Raw genomic sequence first — 10,529 nt, 5'->3', positions numbered from 1 at the left:
GTGAAAAGCCACATTAAGACCAGTGTTTCTCAACCCTGCCTGTGCATTAGAATCACTGTGGTGTTTTTGTAAATACCAACGTTTCAAGGAAAAAAAAAAAAAGAAAAGAAAATCTCAGGGCTGCACCCAGATCAAGTAAACTAGAATCCCTGGTGTGAGATCCAGGCATCAATGTTTTTTAAAACTCCTCAGGGGATTCCTAGGTGCAACCAGGTTGAGAACCATTAAAAGGCAATCTGGAGAGAACCCAGGAAGGTTAGATGCTCTGTGAGTCTGCAGACTAGCTTTCATTTCTTTCTTAGTCTTCTTCTTACTCCTCTCAAGATGCAAGTTACAGTGAATTTTCTTCTGCTATGAGTCATCAGTTAATACACGTTATTTTATTATAACACTCTTAAGATTACTATTATTTCAGAGAGGAGAATGTTAGGCCTGAAAAGTATTTTTTTAATTAATTAATTCACTTTTTGGCTGCGTTGGGTCTTCGTTGCTGTGCGCAGGCTTTCTCTAGTTGCGGCGATGGGGGGTTACTCTTCGTTGCGGTGCACGGGCTTCTCACTGCGGTGGTTTCTCTTGTTGCAGAGCACAGGCTCTAGGCGTGTGGGCTTCAGCAGTTGTGGCTCATGGGCTCTAAAGCGCAGGCTCAGTAGTTGTGGCGCACGGGCTTAGTTGCTCCGTGGCATGTGGGTTCTTCCCGGACTAGGGCTTGAACCCCTGTCCAGTTGTGGCTCATGGGCTCTAAAGCGCAGGCTCAGTAGTTGTGGCGCACGGGCTTAGTTGCTCCGTGGCATGTGGGTTCTTCCCGGACTAGGGCTTGAACCCCTGTCCCCTGCATTGGCAGGTGGATTCCTAACCACTGCACCACCAGGGAAGTCCTGAAAAGGTTTTAAAATGTCACTAACTCCGTCCCCTGTCTCATGATTACCATCCAGTGCAGGGTGCAAACTATGAGCCACAGGCCAAATCTGGTCTAGCACCTGTTTTTGTAAATAAAGTTTTATTGGCACATGGCCATGCCCATTTGTTTATATGTTGTGTTCCCACTACTCAACTACATCAGAGTTGAGTAACTGTGGCAGAGACCACTCGCCCCACAAAGCCTAAAATAACGTCTTATCTGGATTTTGACAGAGAAAGTTGGCTGACTCCTGCTCTAGTGTAACCCCCAAAAAAGTTATTGCTCCCTCTAAATCTCAAGAGAAGCCTGCTCAAACTTCCAGTGCCAACCGTGTGGTGGAATTCACACAGGCAGCTAGTTTAATAAGTTACTTTACTGCTTTGTGCCTCAGGATCCCCATCTGAAAAATGGGTGTAAGTGTCTTTCTATAAAAGCCTGCCCTGGAGCTTCAAGATTATACTCTTGCACGTAAAACACCTGAGGAAGGAGCTGGCACTCAGCAGAGACCTGCTGGTTGGGGAAGCAGAGCCTGAGGCTGTGACGATTTGAACGGGATTCAGTCCCAGTTTGTTTCACTGGATTCTCACGGCCTCTCAGTTTGTGTAGAAGCCACCCTGGGGTCTGACCTTGGGGAAGTAAATTCCTGTTTCTTAACCAAGCCTTTCCTAAATTGCCCTGGATTGGGTCTGAGGAGCTAGCACACCATGTCTAGTCTCCTAGATGGGTGGCCAGATGCTTCCCCCACTCCTGCACCCCTCCCAGGGGCCTCCTCCCTCTGAGTGAGACAGCCCTTAGCCCATGCACACGCGGACTTTCCTCAGTGATCCTCTCAGCCACCACATCTAAGGCCAGCTGAACTGACCTAGAAGGTTCTGAGGTCATAAGACTCCAGGCCTCACCTCAGACTTACAACGTGTACACATGGAAATCTTGGCAAATGGAGATGGATTAGGGTTTGGAGCTAGAGTTTGGGGCCAACAATCGCTACCTTAAACAAAGAAGCAAAAATTTATGGAAAGTATACAGAATATCTCACGGGAAGGAATGAAAAATGGGAGAGCCAAGACTTGAAAAGGACAGGCACAGTCTCAGTGTGGTAGATAGAATTCTAAGAATGACCCCCAATGATCCTCATCCTTGTATAATCTCCTCCCCTTGAATGTGGGTGGAATCTGTGAATTTGCTAAGATAGCACATTGATGATTATGTTATGTTATATAGCAAAATTGATTTTGCAGATGTAATTAAGGTTTCTAATAAGTTGACTCTGGGTTTCTAAAAAGGGAGATTATCCAGGTGGGCCTAATCTAATCACATGAGCTCTTTAAAAGCAGAGTTTTCTCTGGCTCATAGCAGAAGAGGAAGTCAGAGAGACTCCCAGTGTAAGAAATATTTGATGCACCATTGCTGGTTTTGGAGAAGGAGGAGATGCTCAGAGGTGAGAGTGGCCCCGGCAGATGGCCAGCAGGAGGCTGGGATCAGTCCTATAACCACAGGGAACTGAATTACCCAACCGCCTGAATGAGCTTCACCAGGGCCTCCAGAAAAAAAACTCAGCCCAGCCGCCATCTTGATTTCAACCTTGTGAGACTCTAAGCAGTGAATCCAGCCAAGCCTGCCCGACTTCTCTAACCTGCAGAAACGTGAGATAATAAATGGCTGTTTTGTTTTTTGTTTTAGTTCATAGATAATGACTTTCATGCTATCTTTGTTACAATTTAAATTTTATATTATTATTACATATTTATTACAGTATTTTAAGCACAATTTGAAAAAACTGAGTAACAATTTTCTATGCTGCATGACAAATTACCACAAATGTAGGGGCTTAAGCCCAAACAAATTTGTTATCTCACTGCTTCTGTGGTTCAAAAGTCCACATGTGGCTCTGGGTCTCACCTGGCTGAAATCAAGGTGTCAGCTGGGCTGTGGTCTCATTTGAGGCTCGGGTCCTCTTCCCACATTTACTGGTTGTTGACAGAGCTCCTTGTAGCTGTAGGTGTGAGGCCCTCAGCTCCTGGAGGCTGCCCACTGCTCTCTGCCACATGGCCCTCTCCACACATGGCAGTTGGCTTCTTCAAGGTCAACTGGAGAACATCAGCGAGGCTTGAATTTCTTGACTTCCTCTGACTCGGACCTCTAGAACCAGATTCTAAGGGTTCCTGTGGTTAATTCAGACCCACTCCGGATAATCTCCCTTTTGATTAACTGAAAGTCAACAGATTTAGGGACCCCAATTACATTTGCGAAATCCTTTCACCTTTGCTGTATAATGTAACTTAATCCGTGAGATCCCAAGTATTCACAGGACCCACCCCCACTCAAAGGGGAGGGGACTGTACCGGGAGTGTACACCAGGGGGCGCCAGTCTTGGGAGCCATCTTAGAATTCCACCTGCCAAATTTCTTGAGCATTTACCAGTCTCTCTACCAACTGCTTTATTGTACTCATTTAATCTACACATCAATCCCATGAAGGAGGAACTATTGCTTTCCCCATTGCACACATGAGCAAGGCAAGGCACCAAGAGGTTAAGAGACTGGTCACACAGTTAGTGAGTGGCAGAGCCAGGGTTCAGACCCTGCTGTCTGCCTCTCCTATTTCTCTCTCTGTGTCTCTGTGTTTGTACCTCTCTATGCTCATGTGCATGTCTCTGTGTATGCATGTCTGTCTGTCCCTCTCCTTTTTTCTTTGTGTGTGTGTCTCTCCCCCCTCTCTGTCTTTCTTTCTTACACTTACACACACACACATACGCACACACACTCACAACACCTCCCCTCAATCCTTTCCTTCCCCCACCTTTTGGCGAATGTTTGCTTTCAGAGAGTTGTTTGGAAGGGCTTGAAGGGATGAGGATGTTTAACAAAAGGAAGGGTTAGGGAGCTCGTAAGTCTGATCTTATTAATTGCTCACAATTACTGAGCACTTACTGTGTTCCAGGTGCTGTGCTAAGCTAAGCACGTTACATCCATCATCTCACTCATCCTCACAACAACCCCAGTTGCTATGATATCCATTTGACTGACAAGGAAATGGGGGCTCAGAGAAGTTAAGCTACTTGCCCAAGGTCACACAGTAAGTGACCAGGTCAGGATGCCCACCTCACATTAGTCCAGCCAGCTGCTGGCTTTCCCCTGCTCCCTACCGCCTCTCCATCACGGTGAGCAGCTGAGGTGGTCCTGCTGCCTGAAACCTCAGCTCATGTAGAAGGGGAGCAAGAGAAAAACAGAAGGCCCTGCCTCTCCCTCCCTCTCCCCGCCTCCCAACCCCACAGTTCTCTCACCCTGCTTTGCATTCACGACAACATCAATCTTGTTCCAACCCCAGAGCTTGGGAGCCCCGCTGGGCAGGCAGTCTCTGAGTCACTGCACACTGGCAGACGATGCTAAACTAATTTCCCAGCATCTTTGGGAAGGATTTGGTTTCTGTCTCTCCAGCTAAGAGCCACGCAGATGGTGGCGGCAGGCTGGCAGGACCCAGGGGCTCCCTGCCTGGTCTGGGAGAGCCCAGTCTGAGATGTGATAAGATCCTGATTAGCAAAGTGGCTGGGCTTGGAAAGGATCCAGGCTGCAGCCTGAACTGGATTAAGGGATGGGACATTTGGTGCCAAACCACAGGGATGGTGCTAAAACATCCCTAGAAGTCTAACCAGATAGAGAAAATTGTCGTTATTTTTTACAGTGACTTACAGGACTCTTACTACGTGAAGAGATGATTTAATCTTCATTACAACTCTACAAGGTAGGCATTATTTATTATTGCCTTTTTACACATGAGGAAAGTGAGGCACGGAGTTCCAGTCACTTGCTCAAAGCCACAAACCTGGTAGGTGATGGAGCCAGAGTTTTAATCCTGACCACCTGACTCAATAGGACACCAAATCATTAGCCTGACCAGGTGTCCACACATCTTGGTCCAACCCTGATGATAGCACCCATAGAAGGAAAAACAGTAAGTCGGGGAAAAAAAGCCATCCTGGTATTTCCCAAAGTCTTTAAGAGACTTCCTATTTCAGACTGTGACTAGGGTTAAAGAGTTTCAGAATCACAAGGCAGTTTCCTAAATAGAGATGACAGCTAAAATGTTTCTCTTTGGTGAGTCAAGAGGAACTGAGCGACAGCCTGAAGAACAAATCCATTCTTGGCAGCTCTTTTCTTCCGCATTTGCTTTCAATCTCTCTGCCTCACAAATTGGATACAGCTTTCAGGGGCAAGTTCTCTAGGATTAAATGATTAAAATGGAAAGGTTTCCCAAAAAAGAAATCCCTGTATTAAAGATCACTTTTTTCCTAAGAAAAATAAACGAATAAATCACTCCAAAAAACAAAACAAAAAACAGTAAGTCGGTCAACATCTTTCTCTCTCTGGAATTGGTTTTGAATTGGTCCCCAAGTGATCAGTGATGCTGGGTTTCAAACCAGGCCTAGCCATCTTCCTGGCGTGCATCTTCCTGCTTCTCCTGCAGGGCTCAGGGTGCTACTTTCCATGAGTTAATTCCATCAACAGAGGCAGTGTGGGCTGAGGAGCCAGAGAAGAGCGGCCAAGTTCAAATTCCAGCTTTGCTGCTGCCTATGGCCTTGAGCACTCAACTCCCTGAACTTCAGTTTCCCTGCCTGAAAAAAAGGCAGTGATGATGCCTGCCTTGCTGACTGTTCAGAACCGGCCTAGAGAGGTGTATATATATGTTCCCTCATGTAGATAAAGGCATATGTTCAGCCCTCAATCAATGACAGTGGCAGAAGTGACACAGCAGTAATTGTTGCAGTAATCCTATTGGTTAAGTACACAGACTTTAGAGCCCATCTGGGTTCAAAGCTGTAGAGTCCTCTATACAGTCATCTGTAAAGCGGGGATACTATTAATACCCACACTTTATTTTTTTTAAGATTTATTATTTATTTATTTAATTTATTATTTTTGGCTGTGTCGGGTCTTTGTTGAGGCATGTGGGGTCTTTTCGTTGTGGCGCACGGACTCTTCATTGTGGCGCTTGGGCTTCTCTCTAGTTGCGGCACGCAGGCTCTCTCGTTGAGGCACGCAAGCTCAGTACTTGTGGCGCGCGGGCTTAATTGCCCCGCGTCATGTGGGATCTTAGTTCCCTGACCAGGGATCGAACCCATGTCCCCTGCATTGTAAGGATTCTTTACCACTGGACCACCAGGGAAGTCCTGCCCACGCTTTATTTTTATTTTTATTTTTTTTAACATCTTTATTGGAGTATAACTGTTTTACAATAGTGTGTTTTATTCCTGTCCTACCACTAATCTCTTCATGACATTTTTTTTTCTTAGATTCCATATATATGTGTTAGCATACGGTATTTGTTTTTCTCCTTCTGACTTACTTCACTCTGTATGACAGACTCCAGGTCTATCCACCTCATTACAAATAACTCAGTTTCATTTCTTTTTATGGCTGAGTAATATTCCATTGTATATATGTGCCACATCTTCTTTATCCATTCACTGCCCACGCTTTAATTAGTTAAAATATATAAAGGTTTAGGACACCAGTGCAAACTAAATACTCATAATGTTACTTAAAATCATGATAGCAAAAAAAAAAAAATCATGATAGCAGAAAGACTACATGTCCATTTCAACCTTGACGTTGGCTTTGGCAGATGGATATTAAGATTCTGCCAAATGGACTCATTTTAACCAAAGTCTTATTACAGCAAAGCAATCAGTAATAGAGTGGATATTGTGTACAATTCAGTGGTATTTAGTATAAAATGGTAAATTTTATGTTATATGTATTTTACCACAATTTTTAAAAGTGTTCTACCCATTCATTTGTTCATCCTAGCAATGTCACAAAGTCTGGACTATTTCGGACAGATGTTGAGTGATCTTTGGGTTATAGTATATTTTATTCAAAGGATATTGCTGGCCATACAGTGATATTTGAACAAGTGGAACTGTTCCCTCCGCTATGAGAGAAGTTTTCCCAGCCTGTGGTCTTGTGACTGTGCCTTACTGACTGACGGTGGGATAGTAAGTAAACGCAGCCCTGGAGAGCTCGGCTCTGTTCAGATCCAGGACCAGCTGCAAAAGGCGTAACTGTTCACAGCCCCCTCCAAGCATCGTTGCAACCGTGTTTCACAGCCATGGGAATAGCCCTTTAGAAGTCACCGGAATCCGTTTTTTTAATGATTTCTCTGTGGTTCACAATGCACTGTAAATTTATGAAGTTAAACACGCCTCTGCCAGAACATCAGGCTGGAAAGGATATGAAAGGCACCAGTTGCAACCCAGTTTATTTATTTATTTATTTTGCGGTACACGGGCCTCTCACTGTTGTGGCCTCTCCCGTTGCGGAGCACAGGCTCCAGACGCGCAGGCTCAGCGGCCATGGCTCACGGGCCCAGCCGCTCCGCGGCATGTGGGATCTTCCCGGACCGGGGCACGAACCCGTGTTCCCTGCATTGGCAGGCGGACTGTCAACCACTGCGCCACCAGGGAAGCCCAATTCTATGATTTCTTATCATGCTAGGGTTTAATCTTTTTTTTTTTTTTTGAAACCCAGTTCATTTAAAATCCAGTTATCCAAAACAACTGAAACAACAACTTTGGAAGAATGCAGCTTATCTCATGGGCCTTCTCTCCTGGTTAAGAGCTGCCCCGTGGCTTTTGGAACTGAGGACCCCAAACCTCAGGTGTCTGAAAGTTGTCCATTACAGGCAAAATGCCCTCTGTTCATCTTACTTGGCATCATTACATTTGGGTAAGGTTTCTTCTCGGAGAAACACTAGTGGTCCACGAGCCTGGAGCACTCATGTGGTAGCAGGTAGGGATCGAACATGCCCAGCAGCACCACCTGACATTCCCAGAGCCCCACTGGAGCACATGTGGGTAGCAGGTGCTTTGAATGTGACGGTGGGTTTCAGTGTGAAAGCTGGACTCTGAGGTCCACACAGGAAAATCTTAGCACTGTTTAAAGTTTTTAAAAAGCTTATAGATAGCAAAGAACTGTGTCTGTGATTGCCTGAGATTTCGTTTAGTTTTTATTTTCAGAGCTAATCACAGGTTTTATTCCTTCCACTTGGAGAAGGCCGAATCCCAGATGAGCCCTATTGATCCTTTTCTTGCTTCTGGACCACATCCTCTTTGGATAACTGGCATCAGTGAGCTCAACAAATTCCAGCCTTTTTCCTGAGAGACTGGGGAGCCCGTCTGAGTAATACATGGCAGTAAAAATACTTTCTTCATTCTGTAGGGGATGTAGCCAGGCTCCTGGTTCTCCGGGAGATATAAATCTTAGGCCTCATCAGGCCACCTCACTTCAATCTCTAGTTCTCAGTATCTCTGGGAACATCAGGGGCCTCCCGGGAGCAAAGAAGCTGTAATTCTCACATGGAACCCAACATATCTGCAACTAGAAGTAACTTGAGATGTTAATATTTTAACTGTATCACTGATAACTCTAACCTGTATATAACCAAGTCTTCTTGGATCAATCTTTTCTTTAATAATAGTGTCAGCTACAGTGCTTTCATCTGGAAGCATTAAAGCTTGCAGAAAACCCATTTCAACTGACTTAAAACCATGATAAACGTATAATCTCATATAACAATATGAAATCATGGGACTTCCCTGGTGGCACAATGGTTAAGACTCCATGCCCCAATGCAGGGGGCCTGGGTTCGATCCCTGGTCAGGGAACTAGATCCCACATGCGTGCCACAACTAAGAGTTCGCATGCCACAACTAAGGAGCCTGCCTGCCACAACTAAGACCAGACACAACCAAATAAATAAATAAATAAATATAAACAATACGAAATCATAAACAAGGCAAGAATGCTTATTCTCACTACTTCTATTCAACATTGTACTGGCAGTTCTAGCCATTGCACCAACGCAAGAAAAAGAAATAAAAGCATAAAAATTATAAACGAAGTAAAACTGTCTCTATTTGCAGATGACATGATTATTTACATAGAAAACCCTAAAGAATCTACAAAACAACTGCTAGAACTAATAAGTGAGTTTATTAACAAGGTTGCAGAATCCAAGATCAATATACAAAATAACATAACAAGATGCCTCATGAGGGGAGGGGTCCCAGTGGCTCAACAATATCATCAAAGACCTAAGTTCTTTCTAGCTTTCCACATTGCCAAATATAACATTGATCTTCATGGTTGCGAGATAACTGACACAGCTCCAAACATCACATCCCCACAAAGCAATATCCAAAGGCCAGGGCAAGAAAAAAGAACATAGTTCTTCCTTGTGTACATTTATGAGATGAGAAAATTTTCACAGAGCCCCACCCTCCAGGCTTTCCTTCATTAGCCAGAATGATGTCACATGCCCATTTACGAACCAGTTGCTCGCAAAGGTAGCAGAATTACCATGATTGTCTCGAAATATTCAGTATTCACCCTCCCTATTCAGTGGGACTGGGGAGAGGCACTGTATTCCTTAAAGCTCATGGCCACAGGATATCCGACAAAACCAGAATTTGACTGATGAATAAAAAAGTAAAAATAGTTACCAGGTAAGGAACAAACAGTATCTGCCATAATATCCCACACAACTTCCAAGAATGAAGCCACTGGGGGGCTCCAAGCTGGTCATTTATGAGATTTTATCTTCTGTGGGCACTGGTGTCTATTTCCTGGGGGTGGCATACAGACCCTTTCTGAGTTCCATCTCAACCAGAAAAACCCTTCAGCTATTTATATATTCCTGAATGATTAAAAAAAAAATTCTTCCATTCATAAGTATGTTCTTATGAATTGGGGGCTCAGGGGTCTACGTGAACTTAGGTCTTTGATGATATTGTTGAGCCACTGGGACCCCTCCCCTCGTGAGGCATCTTGTTATGTTATTTTGTATATTGACCCTGGATTCTGCAACCTTGTTAAACTCACTTATTAGTCCTAGCAGTTGTTTTATAGATTCTTTAGGCTTTTTTATGTAAATAATCATGTCATCTGCAAATAGAGACAGTTTTACTTCTTTGTTTATAATTTTTATGCTTTTATTTTATACCTGAGCCCCCAATCCCATCTTCTTTAACCTCTAAATTAGATTTCTTTTTTCTTTTTTTTAATCATCTGGTCCCAAATGCCTATGCTCAGCTTGACTTTTTTAGAGATTAACTCGTCCAGTAATCCCCTTGAAGTTTCTGCCCATGTCATCACAAATAAGAATAGTCTTGGAAGACAGAAACAATGGAATGGGGAGGAGGGAGGCTTTCCTTCATTTCTTTAATCTGCCAAGCCCTCTTCCCCAACTCCCACCCCACCCCACCATCACCCCACAACCTGCAACTCATCCACAGGCCCCCAGCAACCACACATCCTACGTGACCTTGGTCCTGTACTATTTGCCTCAACTTGCCTTTCACTCACAGAGGATAAATTCTGGACCTTCCTGACTTCCAACTCTGAGACTGCCAATTTTTCTTCTTTCCAGCTGCATGTCACTCTTTGATCCCAATTCTTTTTTTTTTTTTTTGAAGTATAGTTGATTTAAAATGTTGTGTTAATTTCTGCTGTACAGCAAAGTGATTCAGTTATACATTCTTTTTTTTCTTTTCTTTTTTTTTTTTTTTGCGGTATGCGGGCCTCTCACTGTTGTGGCCTCTCCCGTTGTGGAGCACAGGCTCCGGACGCGCAGG

This window comes from Physeter macrocephalus, chromosome 14 (assembly GCF_002837175.3).
Source record: "Physeter macrocephalus isolate SW-GA chromosome 14, ASM283717v5, whole genome shotgun sequence".
Lineage (NCBI taxonomy): Eukaryota > Metazoa > Chordata > Mammalia > Artiodactyla > Physeteridae > Physeter > Physeter macrocephalus.
The sequence above is the reverse complement of the archived record's forward strand: the minus strand, read 5'-3'. Positions refer to the sequence as shown.